The sequence below is a fragment of the Amblyomma maculatum genome, chromosome 6, assembly GCF_055883805.1.
Source record: "Amblyomma maculatum isolate TAMU_Amacu chromosome 6, ASM5588380v1, whole genome shotgun sequence".
NCBI classification, from domain to species: domain Eukaryota; kingdom Metazoa; phylum Arthropoda; class Arachnida; order Ixodida; family Ixodidae; genus Amblyomma; species Amblyomma maculatum.
Window position 1 is genome coordinate 55063351 of NC_139349.1, and position 17645 is coordinate 55080995.

The 17645-nt window shown below is 48.6% G+C and overlaps 1 protein-coding gene across 3 annotated transcripts in view; it reads right to left on the reverse strand.

The window, feature by feature from the left end:
• Positions 1-17645, reverse strand: part of LOC146185778 (uncharacterized) — a 122884-nt gene that overhangs the window by 82007 nt on the left and 23232 nt on the right. The window contains exon 1 of one of the 3 annotated variants that reach the window (XM_084606703.1): positions 6216-6684. The exons of the other annotated variants lie outside the window; for them this stretch is intronic. The gene's annotated coding sequence lies outside the window, so the exon portion shown is untranslated. Of the gene's footprint in view, positions 1-6215; positions 6685-17645 lie in introns of those variants that run through there. 3 annotated transcript variants of the gene reach the window in all.

Genomic DNA, 17645 nt, shown 5'->3' on the forward strand with positions numbered 1-17645 from the left:
TCAGAATTGTGTGCGATTTCAGTGCGCGTAAGTATACAGCTAACATTGAAATACGAACGCAGCAAGTCTCACTGCATATACACGGAGCCTCCACGGTTACCTGCGATATTTCCTCCGCACATTGTTCAAACATTCCTAACAGACTTTGTACGTGGGCGCTTTATTAGGGAACTATTAGTTATATACCCGCAAATGCAAAGAAAAAGCGCCAAACAGCACTGGTAAACATAACTAAAAATATGCTCAACAGTTCTGATAAACATTACATATAGAGCTTTTAAGTTCAAGAACCTGAGAGGGAACCAGCAACTGGAGAAAAATGGAATCGTCAATTCCAGCGATGGAGCAAGCTACTAGAAAAGCGTGGTGTTATAATAGGCTGAGAGTAACAATTCGCAAAAAAAAAAAAAAAAAAAAAAAAAAAAAACAGAAAGCATTTCACAATATTTTCAGATACAGTAAGATATTCAAGACCGTTGCGCAGCCCTTTCCCTCTCTAATTATAATCCAAACCGCTATACCACATCAAAAGCATGTCCCGCACATGAATTCGCGTATATCTGGAAACCCTTGTCCATTTGCAACATGCTCACCGTTGCCCGATTGGGGATGGATTTCCAAAGTCCTCGAAAGTCCTAGCTTGACCGAAGTTTTCCTCCAGTTACAGAGTGAGGAGCTATACGATCTACAAATGCCGCCGCTTTTAGGAATTCACTCTGATACTCCGTTGTCCAGCTAGCTGTCAGGCCGCCGCGAGGACGATACAGGAGGCACGACACATCCACGCTGGCGTCACGTAGCGGTGACGCAGTGGTGACGTGCAACTGACCCTCTTTACGAAACAATTCGCCCAGGCGTGACGCCGCTACGAGAATGGTACAACAGCGATGCTAGCTGCGTCAGCGCTAGCTGTGACGTCGCTACGCGCCGAAAGACACGCAAAATGACGAATGGCTGGATCACAACAGTGTCAGGAATGGCAATGTTCTCACTCTGTATCTTTGTGCTTTTAAGCAAGATTATTTCTCGAAAATCAATGAAAAATGCGCGCTGCGACCACAACGAAAAGCTGTAGGGGCCTTGCGGAAGTATACAGCAGCGCATGATTGTGCGTATAGTTTCGCTTTCGTAAACCAGAGCACGACAGAAATAAGTTACAAAAGAGAAGGCGCACCCAGTCAAAACTTCCAGCTATTGCGTCCGCAGAATGCTAGAAATTGAAGCATCGCCATGCTGGTGGCCCCACATATGGAATGGCAGTTTGCGCACAAGAAAATAACCAAAAAAATAACATTCACCTGAGAACGTACCTCTACGTGGTGTTTTCCGAACTCGCCGCAGCTATTGGAGCAAATTCGCCAACGATGTATATATATATATATATTCCACGGGTGTAAACGAACACAGCTAGCTTGTCCAATCCTTTAACACTTTGCCCCACGGTATTGTAACTGTACACTAAACTTCCCAGAATTGAATTGAATTCGTGGGTGGCAGACGGGTGCCTTCGGCCAAAAAGGACACGTCGGCGCCTCTGGGAGCCATCGAAAGAGCCACCCACATCGCCTGCCTTGGATCGCAAAAGCCGCGATGATTCATGCCACTGCTGCACGAGCGACGCAACTCGTAACGCGGCCCCCGCGCCAGACTCCGCCGTTACCGGAGTAATTTGCGTCAAGGTGGCTGCGCGAAGCTCGCAACTATACCAGCAGTCCGCCTTCCGCTAGAGCTGCAAGGAGAGACAGCGCACGGCGCGCCGACGCATAGGTGAAATACACCGCGCTTGACGTCCCCAACAAAGCTGCTCACCTTCGCGCACTGAGTAACGGTTAATGCTTACCTCGCAAATCACTGGACTGGAACGCACTGAAAAGGGTTTTTTTTTTTTTTCCTGTAAGATAGAACCACTGATGTCTTTGGGACCCTGGTCTATAATTAGTATGATTTTTCTTTTAAACACGTAGTGTGTGGCTGTTTAACGTCTCAAAATATGCATGTTCTATGAGAGACTCCGTACCAGTGGAGGCTTCCGAATTAATTTCGACTACTTTAGGTTTCATAACCTGCCGACCATTGCGATTCATGGCAGCTGCGGCGCATAGGATTCGATGACGCCTGCATGGGTTCAGCAGGCATATCACAGCCACTAAAATCCCGCGGCGAGACATATCTGTATTATTGTAGGGAAGGCATATTTCTCTACAAGCACAATAGTACAGAGATGCTTCGCCGCAGTGTCTTAGAGGCTACGATAGGGCTGTCGAACTCTTGGGCATCATTGAAATACATATAATCATCATCATTATTATATATAATAATGATGATGATCATATGGATTTTAATGGCGCGGAATTGGCGCCACGCCGATGAGGCCATATATGAGCCCCACTTCTGATACACCTGGAAAGAAGATGAGAATCGAGCGTAGAATTCCTCAACGAGTGCAAGCACGCCTCGGTATATACTCTCAGCGCCACGACCTTGCGGTTTGACGTTCATACAAGTATATATAAGCAAAATGTCGCATGTCCAGCTCTAGATGAATGCTTCGTATTATACTGCGAATTTACTTTCCTATGAACCAATTATTATTATTATTATTATTATTATTATTATTATTATTATTATTATTATTATTATTATTATTATTATTATTATTATTATTATTAGTATTGCAAGAAACATAACATGAAACCGAAGACTAAGGCGGCGGCGCAACCTACAGGCTCCATGCCCATGACGAGGGTGGTCGACGTCACTGCCTTAAAACAAATCGACGAGCAGGCGACAACGCGGAAAATTAGACATCAATCATGGCCGGCAAACTCCTTTAATATCCTCGAGGTTTCGGTGGCTCAAAAACCTAAGATCCCGCGTAATTCGCGCTGCCCATTTCTTTACTCCCCCTTCCTTCGCGAACACGGAACTGGCAAAAATGATAAATAAATGAAAAATTGTGGCGCCTAAGTCCCAAACCGACCCGAAGTCTATGATCGGCGGCAATATTTTTCATCAGGCGAGGACGAGAGATAGAGAGAGACTGATAAATTGAACCACTATTGAGACAGATAAAATGAACCACTTATTGTTCCTCAACGTGCGCTGACATCTCACACTACGAGCACGGGCGTTTATGTTTCCTACCCGTGGAAATTCCGCAGATGACGGACTCAAACTGGCGACCTTGGGATCAGCAGTTGAACGCCAAAGTCACCGGACCTACAGTGCAACCACCGAGCATGCGCAGAGCCAGAAATAAACTACATGCAGCAAACTTACGCCACTATCTCCTTGCCGGAAACGAGGACGGACGATATAGGTAAAGGGAGGGAAATGCTCAGGCCATGCAAGCACGCGTATCTCAAGGAAAGGACCCTGACCACCAGCGCGCATACTATACAGGCGGCCAGGGCCAGTCGCCCGCCCACAAAATCACTGGCGGTCAAGTATCGCATCAGCGAGGCGGCAGTGTAAAAGCCGACGATCGAAGGGGGGGGGGGGGGGGGGGGGGGGGGGGGGCAAAGTATATATGCGGCGCTGCGCGCATCGTGTCCGGCACGGCGCTTCCGAACGTGCCCGCACGCTAGAGGGACCTTTAATCGATTCCGGCACAGAAACCATTAGGGCACAGCAGCACCGGCCGCCGCCGGGACGACAACGCCACAACCCTTCGCCGGCGCTTACACCTCCACTTCCTCCTTCTCCTCCTCCAGACCCCAAGTGCGAGTTAATGCCCACACGGCTCTCACACGGTGATCCGTCTACTTACTAACACACGAAGATAACTGAACGAGTCTCAGCGCAAATGGAGTGCGCGGAGGAATCTGATCGGGCCGGCTGCTCGCATCGAGATCGGTGTACAGTCCTGAGCAATATGAAAAAGAACAAACATTTTGCACTAAATTGCGACTATCCGCATGTCTCTATTAAATATGATGGCGACCTACGGATATATGCATCCAGAGGAAACCTCTTTAAAAAAGTAAATAATCTGTTCTAGTCAAACAATATTATAAAGTAATCAATAAATGAATGCTCAAACTTTGTTCTAGCTCATATTGATCATGACTGTACATGCGTGACCCGCGGGGCGGAGAACAAATAAAATTTATGTTCCCACAGGGTTGAGTTTTAAAAGGGCCGAAGACTTCTGGGAAGCCTTGCCAGACGCCCTCCTGGCACAGGATGAACGTCCGGATGCATATCCAACCGAGTAGAGAACTTATCCGAGTATAGAAATACCGATTAAGTAAGTAAATATGACTCTACGAAGTGAATCGGACAAATAAAGGAAGCCTGAAATTAGGACCGAAGCTTCACAGTCACCTTAACACCTACGCCTTCTTTTCTTCATTGTATACCTCGGCGCTCCAATCAGATCAATTAAGGGGAAATGATATGATATATAGTTGACTTTTGCACCACTGACTGCAAGCGTTAAGGATGTAGTGTCCGAAGTAGGTTTCAAACAACGTCCCCAGACGCACGTGGAAACACAGAGGTTCGATTCCAGAGCGCGGCGAATAAACGTTAACACACACACACACACACACACACACACACACACACACACACACACACACACACACACACACACACACACACACACACACACACACACACACACACACACACACACACACACACACACACACACACACACACACACACACACACACACACACACACACACACACACACACACACACACACACCACACACACACACACACACACACACACACACACACACACACACACACACACACACACACACACACACACACACACACACACACACACACACACACACACACACACACACACACACACACACACACACACACACACACACACACACACACACACACACACACACACACACACACACACACACACACACACACACACACACACACACACACACACACACACACACACACACACACACACACACACACACACACACACACACACACACACACACACACACACACACACACACACACACAAAAATGCTTACGGGTCGCGACTGGATTCTTTGTTGTCTCGTTTTCTATAGCTCTTAGAACGAAAGAGGCGGTATGTTGCTCTCAATCTCCGGACTTGAAGCACCGCCTCATTGTTACGAACGCTGACAAGCCTGCCCTCGATTTTTAACGCCGCGGATAGAACGAGGTGAATGAGCAAAAAATGAAACCAGATCAAATTATCGTTAGAATGCTGCCTTCTGTTCAGTCATGCGACTCCTCCCGCACTCAACACCTGCAATTAATCACTGCCCAGATAAAGCGCAGGCGGTGTGTTATGCGGAGAAACACGCGAAGCGACACGCAAAACAAGTCAAGCGCTTGAAATGTTTGCGAACTCCGGGCGTGGCACATGTTCTCTGCGCACTGCGGAGACCAAACATTACGACAAGAACAGTGAAGAACCTTGAATAAACGCTAATTCTAGTTGTAATAAAAGAAAACGGATGCCTAAAGCCCGAACGAAAGCTCGCAACTTGACGTTGTGCCGTACTCAAGCGCACCCAGTAGCACAAACGTCAGACGAACTAAAAAGAGCTCGTACGACCCTTGACGCAAAGAAAAGTCGGCGATGGGTCCCCTTCCGCCGCGACTAGATTTTTGTTGTTGTTGTTGTTGTTGTTTCTGGTTCGCAAGAAAGCGTGTCCACGGTATAAAAACGCTGCGATAAGCAGGGAGCCCCAATCGACTAAACGAGTACACAGTCAGTGCACTGCACGAAGGTGCATTTGCGCCACGCTATGCGTCGCAGCGTAGTGTCAGAAGATATCGGCAGCGTATAATACGGACTATTCAATAGCGCCAGCTGTCGTTGTGAATAAGGCACTGACAGCTTTCACGCCGTAGGCTCAGAGCTGCCGCACAAATCAGGCCGGTCAACGCCGAGGCAGCAGCAGCTGCACTGAAATTTCTAGCGCTGCTTGCTAAAGGTTTATACTAGAGGGAAATTCGAGTCGTGATGATGAGGAAATAAAAGCACAAGCGCGCACAATCCTCCTGTCATGTGAAGCATCGTGAATGTTTGCATTCAGATCGCATATCCAAACGAAAAGAAAAAGCCCGAGCCGTCGCCTAAACAACCGTGGACGCTATGATCAACGCCTGTCGACTGACAGTATCTGTGAAAGCTTAGAAACCGTTCCCGGTGGACGGTAGAAATGAATGGCACGGAGACGGACATACGTACCACTACAGCGCCTCAGTTTCCCGCGACGGTCCAGATTTGTCTGTAGAGTATATCCGCGGGTAGGTCCTTGCACACGGGCGACGTCTCAAAGCAGGAAGGCAGAGAGCACAAGCTGGCCGAAAGTGCGTCGCACGGAGCCGACGATCAATAACACCCGAGGGAAGCAGAACAGAGTGGCGCAGCATCCGAACGCGGCTCCATCCGTCGCCCCTCTCCTCTCCGCTTCGGGCTGCCGCCGGAGCCGGGAGCGGCAGCCACCGACTGTCGCACAGAAAGCTCAACCAACCGTCACGTCTGACCCCGCCGGCAGCAGAAGCGGTCAGAAATCGCCCGCGCACGGAACCCGAAGGCACGTCACGAGCGGTAAAAGCTTCGGCAACTGTCACGGCCTGAGATGCGGCGGCCTAGCGCTACATGGGGTTGCGTTGAGGCGAAAGAGGAGCCAACGCTGAGCGCCGGCCGCGCCGCCTCCTGCTTTTCTCTACGCCGGCCGGCAGAACAAAACGGGCTCTCACCCAACCTGGAGAGCGGCGGAGAGAGCAGGCGAGAAGAGGCAAAAAGATGTAGAAGAAAATCGCTGTCGACGCCTGCGCCTGGCAGCGGAGAGCCGCGGTACTATAGTGGAGAGCGAGCACGGCATTAGCCCATCCCAGATCTCGGAGGCCATCAGACGTACGATGAGCGAGGAAAGCTCGACGCAGACTTTAAAATCGTTACCAGTAAAGCAACAATAGGACAGAGGAGAACAGCCTGTCGAAAACAGAGTCGTGACCAACAAAATACGGACCCCGAGAACAAGCGAAACCTCTACCACGGAAGCACTGAATACGCGCGAAATTCAAATCACAAAATGTAGAAGTTCTATTAGCGACTTCACCATTCAATTCATGGCTGGCGCAGCTTAAAGATATCAGCGCAAAACAGTAACCTAGAAGGAATCGTTACAAAATATGGCGACTTTGTCTAATGTTTGGAACTTCGAAAAATGATTATCTGCATCGCATACGCAATGGCAGACCAGACGATGTCCTTCAGCGCTCTTCGTTCAACCATTAGGTCCGCGAAAAATCCATAACTTCCGCAGATACTGCAAAGCCTACATTTTCGACAAATAGGCAGAAACTGAATATCAGAAAATTGCGTAAATACTTCCGTAAAATGGTGGACCAGGGAAAGACTCACCTCACTACACCGCACTCGCACTGAGGAGTGACTTCGATTTGACCATTCATATAACTTCAGATCCACTACTTCTGCACTCAAGACCTTCAAATTCTTCTTTGATATGGACTTCTTATTGATGCCAGCCAAAAGGAATCCTAAGACATGCGCCCTCAGTGTTTATGAACCACGATCCCATGCGGTTCACAAGCCGAAACGTTTCAGTACATGGCTATGTGTACAGCTCATTTGGCCGATGAGCCGTCACCGTACCCCCGTTTCGTCTCGAGTGCTGTCGGAAGTTATCGGAAGTGTTCGGAACGTGGCAGGGAAAATGGAGGCCTGTAGTTGAGGCGGTGTCCATTGCCTTACGGCGCCGTTTATGTGTCCAGGGAGAAATTGTAACAGGTACTGCGCATTGAATTCCCTAACCAAAGTAAAATGGAACTATCGCGAAGCTTGAGCGTTCCATTACTTTTTTGTTTTTTACGCTTCCAGCGCAGCGATATAGCCAAGGAAGGAAACTTGCGACGCACACAAACTTGTCTGCACAGGATATCAAAGAAGACCAGTGCGACCGATCGAAGGTGCGCAGAACACAAAGCGACGAGCTCTGTGGCCAGAGGTGCGCGACGCGGCCTATGCATTCGTGAGGCGGAGCTCGTAGTCCCCACACATGGCCAGATATTTCCCTACACACAAATTACCCTCAACTTTTATTTTTTGAAGGAAACTCGTTAATTGGCGCCAATTTTTCCTTTTACACAGATAAGCACCAAAACCTCCAAAACACTGCTACCGCATCTATTCTACGCTCAGCGGCCCCCCCCCTTCCCCTCCCCCCTCCAATCTGATTTCGTGGAGATGCCTCTGTATGATTTGGCGATGCTCAACCTCGGTGGCGTAACTTCCGTCTTTCTTGTTTATCGAGACGAGGAACCATAGTTTCTCAACAGTTATCAACAGTGAGAAAGGTTTATTTTATTTTTATTTTTTTCGCGTACTTTACGTGACGGTGTTGCATACCCGGCGTATCAGTACTGCGCCGTTTCGCAATTACGGCTATAACTATTATCACAGAACCACCGATACAGCGCTACACCGTTTTCGCTGGTACTCCTCAAGCAGAGACAGTCTGCAGCAAATATCCGAAAAATACGTGATTCGACTCGCCAACAAAGCTGCAGTATTCATGTTCATATTCGATTCCATTCGATTCGGTTTGGTATCGCTTGGTTTAGAGTATTTAACCTCCCAAAGCGAATGTATATATGAGAAGCGTGTTGGATTCGGCTAGAAAATTCAGTATTCACTCAACATATACGTTGTTACCTGTAAAGGTCTTCACAAAGAACAGGTGTCAGCGGCGCCGTGTCAGCTGTGAGAGAGGTTGAGGTATGCTGCCAGCTACAGGTGAGGAGGTTATAGCCTTGCGGATTATTCTGACAATGGCTCCACCGTAGCGAAATTTAAATAATAATTAGTGTTCGCAAGTCAGGTACACACACACACACACAATCACACGTAATAGTTGACAGTCACTCCCGATGTCAACATCTAGAATCCAGATCCGAATTCTGTAGGGAAGTTAAAAGAAGGCGTGAAACCTCCTTTCTACAAGACTGGTTGCTGCACGGATAGACAATACCCTCAGGTGAACTGTGAGGGATTCCTGTTTTCCTGGGGGAAGCGAACAACACACTTTCATCTGCGCCGTACCACGGACAGCATTTAATGTAATGTTCTATTCTCAAGCCTTGCGCGCGACAGAGATCCATTCGGGCGCTCTTTTTCTACAGTAAACTGCGCCTCGTCTTCGCGATCTTATATACTCACTTTGGGGGAAATTTAAAAAAAAAAAAAAAAAAAAAAAACCGGAAGTTGTAAGCAATTCTTAAATTATCGCTGCAGAAGGACGGCGGATTACCAACTGCGCATTGGACGAAAAAAAAAAAATGTTAAGCTTCACGCGTGCGCCCGCTGTTTTCAATGCACACGTTTCTCCCCGTCCTGTTCAGCAGTTCTCGGACAGTTCACACGCACGACCCATATCGTGCACTCGCATATAAAGGTCGATACGTACCGCAGCCACCAATAATCGAACGCTTTGAATAATGCCACCAAAAGCGGTCGACCGCGGCTTCAAATCGATGTTGCAGCCATCACAACAATACCATCTTTGTAAGCGCCGTCAGTGCGTCAAGGAGAAAGCTCGCTCGCCCGGTGTAAATGGACCCGCCTGTTTAGCCCAGCCCCTTCGTATCCGTTCCTTATCCTTCATCCTCCGCCTTACCGTTCTGCTTCTTTCTCTATATAAGAGTGTGTGCGTATATGCGGCTATGACCGCCTTTTCCCAGTAGCAAGGAGATCAATGAAGGGGAAATGAGGGTGCTCGTTATAATACATGAAGGAAAGAAGCCAACAGTCGGCGAGGCCAAGGAAAGCGTTGGGGATTGTACTTTGTTTTTTGTTTTTAATTTCTACTTGGAAATGACAGAAATTAGTAATGTAATCTGTTTAGGGGAAAGATGATTCAACACAAAGTAGAAGAAAAAACAACGTGCCGATGGTGGGAACCGAACCCACGACCTCCGAATATCGCGTCCGGTGCTCTTCCAAGCTACATCGGCCACTGTCCCCCCTGCTATTTTCTTGGGTATTAATGTTGTCTGTATATGAACCTTGAGAGTGTTCACCAGCGCCACCCTCAACCATAGCGGCGGACGTGGCACGTCCTGTGATACCGCCAGCGTCACGTAGAACGTGATCAAGAGCGTAGAACCCTCTTACGCTACCTATGGCTTCAAGACTGCCAGAACCGAGACCCCCGTAAGTAGCAACTATATATATATAGCCTGCTCACCGTATACAAGGCAACATAAACGATGCCTGCAAAAGGGCACACACCGCACATCGGACGACGTTCACGACGATATATACAGCTCAAATACAGGTGCGGCCGAGCGAACCTGTGTGGATAAAAATGGGCCTCACACGAAACTCATCAGGCTGGATTTACTACGCAAACAATAAAGTTGAACGTCCATTCCGTAGCAAAGTCAGTTGCGCACATCTCCTGCGCCTCATTTCTTTCCGGCGGCGGGAGTCACGAATACTTTATTGTTTCAAGTGCGAAATTACCGCGACATCCAGCCGATAACGTCGCAAACGATTGGAACTTCAGCCAACTGTTGGGGGCCGGTCATTAGCGCCCCCAATTGGCCAATTTCACTTTTGAAACAAAAATTGACGTGAAGCATGCATGCATGTATACCCCAGGAAAGAAGACATGCACGAGGTTCCAGCGGAACGCCAAAAACGCTACGAAACAGTCTACGCAGACGTTTTAAAGCCGAATACAATTAAGACAACTTGGTGCCCTTCGATAACTAAACTGGACCTTGTGAGAACATGTTTCCACGACATCTGCATCAGTTGACTTTTGTCCGACAGAAAGCGACGCAGTTGTCGACGAATATCTTTTTTTATTATTATTTAAAACTATTGCCACCAGCCTACTGAGACGCGTGGCATGACTGCTGAAGTTAGGACGGGTTTCCTCTACTTCCTAGCAAACGGCGGTGCAGCGCTACAGCCTCTGGCAAGGGAGATCCGTGGCCGTAACTCCGAGATCCGAGTCGAAATCGAATATTGACGCAAGCATTTTACTTCCGGAATCGGCTCTCTTTGAGAATGGTTTCTTTATCATAAGAGCGCGGCACCGCATATCGATATACAGGCCGACTTCCATTTGTCATCAGTGTCCCTAATTATAAACGCACCTGCGCAGAATGTAGTACAGCTCGACCACGCCTTTATCTGCCTGCATGGTATAAGGCCATTGATATTTAGATCTGTTCGGTGCTCAGTTTTATCCCTAAACGACCCGCTCAGTAACAAAGATCCGTAGCAGCTTCGCCGTTTCCGGGTGCAAGTATACAGTTCGAACCGGAAGTGCGAAGCGGAGGGAGGTGGGTATCTCACTTTTGTTTATGGGCGTATGTACGAAAACTATAACTCGTAACCCTACCGGCGTTCACAAGGCGACCAATTTCATCATCAATAAGTTCCGGAACAGAAAGCCGGAAGACCAGATACGCCGAGAAGACCAGGCACCACCAATCGAGCATCCGCTCCCCATGAATCACGGGCACACGCTGCTCAACAACTCGCTCCATCGTAGCAGCGGATCGGGGTAAGGCAAACCAGCAACAGCAACGGCAACAGAAGAAAAGCGCGCGCGAACGTTTATCCATCTCTTCTAACAAAGCCCACCCCCTATGCACGAGGCGAATCCAAACGGGAGTGGCTGAGCTGCATAGTAAACGCGGGACAGGCACAATTCGGACAAGTTGCGCCCCTCGCCGCGGGGACAGCACGTGCACGGCTATGCGTCCGTATGATTAGCGAGAGCGCGTGCCACAACCGCGGGAGAAAACAAGCCAGCTGCACGGCTTCTTCGGCTTCCAAGGACGGTGCGGCCAGTGCGGCTGTATGCACCAAATGCATAAGCCTCAACAGCAGAGTGCGGTGGAAACTATAAATAACGACAGGGCGCACGCGCGGACTTGCACGAGCATCGCTGAGGCCCATATTCGGGGCAGAGTCAGTATAACGAGTGTCCCAAAAAAATTAGTGCAGTCGCTTAGGCTGAAACGTATATGCAGTGCAGGCGGCGAGAGGCGAATGGCTGACAACGCATGCGATCAGTGCGACGCTAGCACTTTCCAGGGAGCTGAAGCAAAGAACGCGCAAGAGCAGATTATGGGTCAAGCGCGGAGGTACTCTGCGAGCAAGTACAAGAGCTTCGGGCGACTTGAGCGAGACTTAAGACCATTTCTTTTCATTAAGAAAACAGGAAAAGAAACTGGTACACCGAGTCATATATCAAAGAAGGATGGTAAAGTAACGGGACTGCGCACAGTATGAGTGTATTGATGACTGTCGCCCTATATGCAATTCAACCGGGCTGCACTGACACATGCACATATTTGTCTCGAGTGACACATTTCTGAGTACACGAGGCACATATAAGATTCAAACATGAGATCCCAGTCATTACGAAATTAGAATATACTGCTCAAACAATTAGGCCACGCGTGGATACTCAGGCAGGGCGAGCGGTACACTCGACGTTTCTTATTTAGTACACTGTAGCTGTATGCATAGGGAGCAGGCGACCATCAAATAAACAAGCATCACCAGTCACCGACAGAGTCCCTGCTCCCATTTACCTTCCAGATGGCCCTAAACACTACAAGCCGTGGATCTATGCTCTCTCTCAGTCGCCGTCCAGATGGCGATGACCTCGAACGACCCACTCTCGCGTGCACGTCATCACAGCAAGAGTCAAAACGGCTTAGAAAAAATAATAATAATAATAATAATCGGAGCATCCATGTACGCGGCCCTACGCAAAGACACTTCATCGGGGCTATTTCGGGGCATGGTGACAAATAGGCATAAATTACGCCGTTCTCTCCTGGAAATTATAACCAACGCTAATTAGAAAAAAGAAAGCATGCAGACCGACGCGGAAGCCCATGCGCCGTCGGATAGAAACAGTACCTAGAGTGCGGTTGAATTTTGCCTCGCGTTGCGAAGGCCTAGTGTAAAAACTAAATGATAGTAAAAAATAACTGATGTGGCGTGTAAGTGGTGTCAATGCACGCAGAGCCGCTGCATGTCGTCTCACGAAAACGGGAAGCTAATATTTTCTTCGTCACAGGGAATTCAATGACCTACGTATAAAATTGATTACATTTCATTGAAAGCCGGGTTGACTGGTTGGCTGATTCGATCGGGAGAGCTCCTCAACAGAAGTGGTGCCAAAAAAAAAAAGCAATACAAAAAAAATCACTTATCTAGTACACACTTTATGAACCAACCGCGCTAAGCTGAAGGAGAGAGTACCAAAAGTTGGGAACGCTTTAAGTGCTGGGTCCACATTTGGAGATGCGACCGGAAAGCTATTAAGTCCTCGCATACTAGACACAATTAAAATGTTCTGAAATGTGCAAAATACTTCAAATCAAATCTTTATTCAGAACTATCACAGGTGATCGAGGGCACAGCCAAATAATCTGTAACTGGATTGACGGGGACTGTTGCGCCCCTTTGCAAAAGAAAACGGTAGCACGCACACAATACATTGATGCTGATTGAACGCACGCACTAATGCCTAAAATTAGCCTATTTTTTTACCTAGCGATATGACGAGTCGAAAGGAATCTGATATAGACCCCGAAAGCACTGCTCATGTATCGAAGTGGACACCCGAGGATCCGAAATAATTTCATAATTAATCATCCGGGAGGGCGGACATTTATCTCCGCGCAATCTTGACAGACTCTATTGTCTTACCACAATTTGGGAAGCGCCTGCAGAGGTAATGCACCTAATGAACTCAGCATTTCGCTAAGGCGGATGAACGGGCTTGTTGGTCATTCATCGTAATAAAACCACGCAGCAAAGACACGGATGAGGACAGCGGACGAAGACACGGACGAAGACAGCGCTTGTGCCGTGTTTCCTTCCTCGTCCGTGTCACGAACTCGGCATAAGCGCTTCTGGTGCGTGCACCAACAAAGCGTTCTCGCGTAAGCTTGGGTTGTCACTGGCTGCTCACCAACCAAGACAGCCTACAAGAATCCGGCACCAGTGGTGGCGACATGCAGAGAAAACACAGCAGGCAGTGGCTGCAACTACGTATCAGATACATACCAGCTACGTATCACACCGTGGGAAAAAAGGCGCGGGAAGGGCGCTTGAGTGAGCTTATAGATACAAACGAATGCCCGGCCTGTGAGCTGTCCGGATGTGCGGCGACGGACCGGCGGCTCGGATATGCGCCGTAGACGGCGTAAACATCGAAGCCGTGCCGCGCTCGGGCGACACTGTTCTCCGTGCATGCATGTATAAGGCCGCCGGCAGTGTGAGCGTGGCGTCCTGCTTGCATGCATACCGATCCACGCCTCGTGTAAAGTACGCGCGCAAGCCGGGAGCAATGCCAGGGAGAGGAAAAAGAAAAAAAGAAAAAAAATGAAAAGTGAAGAAAAAAAAATCTCCTTGCCGGCCTAGACACGTAAGCTGTGTAGCAAGAGGTGCGCCGCTTCTAGTGAATGGAAACGAATTCCAGTGAATGTCGCACCCCTCTTTCGAAGTGCGTAACCACGCTCGACGAGGCTGTGACCCGCCGCGGGGGTTCAGTGGTTAAGGCGTTCGGAAGCTGAGCAAGCAAGCGAGATCGTATCTCAAAGACGGTGAATAAGCTCGCTTCAATGAGGAGCGAAATTCAAAACACGCCCGCAAACCTGCCAGGTATGATTTCAATGCAAGTTACATAAAAGATAACCAGGTGGCCGAAATTAATCCGGAGTATAGCTTCACTGCATACGCACCTCTTTCTCTCAGCTAATTAAGCCCCGTACACATGAGCGCATGCGGACGAAATCTGTTACGGCGGCTTCATCTCTTCCATCGTGCAGCCATTCTGTGCGGGGGCAATAAATAAGCTCTTCGGAGTCATCGGCCGTTCCCGACCTCACTCCATTTATTTTTCGAAAAACGCGTCACGCATTGTTATCTGCTGTACAAGAGTCGGGCCTTCAGAACAGGCTAGATAAGCGCACCGGGATGCTGAGACTTGCGTGCGTTGTTAACAAACTGTAAGTATCATGTTTCGTTCAAGAAATATTTAACCATGCCGCGTAATATAGCGAGGTCGCATTATGTGACTTTCATTTTGTTATCTCGTATTTTATCGTAATGGTTAACAGAAACACGGTGTCTACGATTTTCTTTTACATGTCTTGCGAGAAGAAAATCTGTCATCGGAATTATTCGCAGAGCTTGTCCGCAAGCGTGTCCATTTAGAGTGGTACCACGCCGTGTGACTTCATAAAAGATAGAGAAAGAAGGTACAGGATCCGAGTCCCAGAGTATATGGTTAAGGGTCCTAGTCCCGAATCCAAGTCTATAGTCTGAATCTCGGGACAACGTCTAGGATTTGAGCTCCAGACAAGGTCATTGGTTCGAGTCCCTAGCTCGCGCCACAGCTGTCATAGCAACAGTGACGTCAGCCATTGTCTAGTCACCGGAGCGGCGAGTGGGATTTCAAAGAAGTTTATGAAGGACCATAATACAATGTTGAAACGAGACTGTGAGGCTCGTTATTCTTGTAACAGGGCAGGGGCCTACCCCATTTATCGCGTATGACGCGGTGGACCTCCATTTAACGCCAGATCCGTACTCTTTCGCACAAAAAATTGTGACGCTGCAGCCTTTCTTCGAGCAGCGTTCTGGGTGGTGTCTTATCAAGTCGCTGCCGAACCGACATTCATCTGCTAACCTAGTAAGCGATAGGGATTCAAACTGACCTATGTGCCTCCAGCTGTATGCCCTTTCGCTTCATGTTCCTGCCATGCTAAGTGTCCCGAATATTTTTATTATTTCGTCCTTTTATCATTCCCATGCATCTTAAATTATTAGTGTCCACCCCTCCCCTTTAAAATATATTGTAAAATGTACTGCGATTAAGTTAATAAGCAGTAAAATAGGGTACTTGGTAGCCTGTCTCACTGCATGATCACACACGCGAAGCCCTCGTACGAAGGCTGGCATTCACGTATGCGCGCAAACCAAACAGCTCACGCACCACATACTGCCAAAAAGATAATGCTTCCTTTAACGAAATAGAGATAGAAACAAAAAAGGAAGGTAACACCACTCTCGCACTTGATTTATTAGTCGGGAAATGAGGCGTGCAGGCCTGTTAAAGAACGTGGTCCCAGCCAGGCTTCGCTAACAAAGTCAAATCATGCAGATTGGAAATTAGCCTTAACGACGCCTATAAAACTCTCCCTATCTTGTTTCGTTAATCCGGAGTTTGAAAGACGACTCGGCAATCGGGGACAAACATATCGGGCGAGCTTTAAGGAAAAAATAAAGATTTCCTTGCCAGATCGACGGCCGCCAACTCTGCCCAAACCACGACGGACCAACGGGAAATTTTCTCTCTGAACGTATCAGATTTGCAACGGGACGCTGAACCCTGCCGCTGCGGAGACGACGACATAGCTTGGTTTCTAGCTCTTTTCTTTTTTTACCTGGGTCCTCCAACAAGCACGTCCATGCGAGTTCGGCGCCGTTTAACGAGCCATCGCATGCGGCGAATTTGTACTCCGCCAAGAGATCTAGAGCACGCGCGCTCTCGCCCGGCGGTGAGAGCCCTGTCTGTCGGGGTGTCGTCCAACCGCGCGTAACAAGGCGACAACGTTACTTTGCCGCCCTCGCCGGCGCCTTCATCTTGGGACGCACCGCGGCGTGTTTGTAACGGCGCGGTTCGGTGAAGTGGAACAAGCGTCGCCGCCGCCTCACGGGCGCGCACGCACGCACACGCAATATCGGAGAACAGAATCTTTCCGAGGCACGCGTTCTCAGCGCCCGGAGCGTCCTCGCGGAAAGAAGGCTCCCACGGCTCTACACACAGAGCTCGTGAGGTGCGCGGTGCGATGCTCGTGCTTTCGGAAATACAAAGCAGAGTCGGTCATGTTTGTCCCACGCGTTGCCACAGCGTGTACTCTACCGCAGACATGAGCTGAATCTGCAACGCACAGGGAAGACAGTGCAGTTACTTGAAAAAAAAAAAAAAAAGACGAGGGGGGGGGGGGGCACGGTATGCTACATCGCTGAATCGGAAATCTTGTTTTCATACGAAAGCATATGCTCCATTGTGAGAAACGCCGGCGGCGGCGTCGTTTACTGTTCGCGAAATGGCTAGAAAAATACATCAACAGCAGCTACACAGCAAGAAAATTTGCAACACGTCACCAAGCAGCCGTATGACAATACAATCAAAACTCGATTTAATGAAACCCGATTAAACGAAAGTCTCGATTTAACGAAGATATCCTAAATCCCCCTCAGACGCCCATATGATCCAATGTTCTGATCAAGTAACTCGAAATAACGAAACTAATTTCGCTATTCGTCCCGATTTAACGAACTTCCTGCTAAAAATGAAGATGAAAATTTTGGTCTATTTTGTAGAAAACGCTCAAGAATGTATTGACTGCGAGCCAATGGTAACACCGTCCAGCAACTACGTCCCGCTTTTGCCAAACTGCGCGGAGCGAAACGCGAGTTATATTGATTTTAGTTTACGAGAGCCCCTCCAAGGTGGCGCAGTGGTTACGGCGCTCGACTACTCTTCCCAACGATGCGGGATCGAATCTCGGCCTCCGCGGCAGCTTTTCGGTGGAGGCGAAA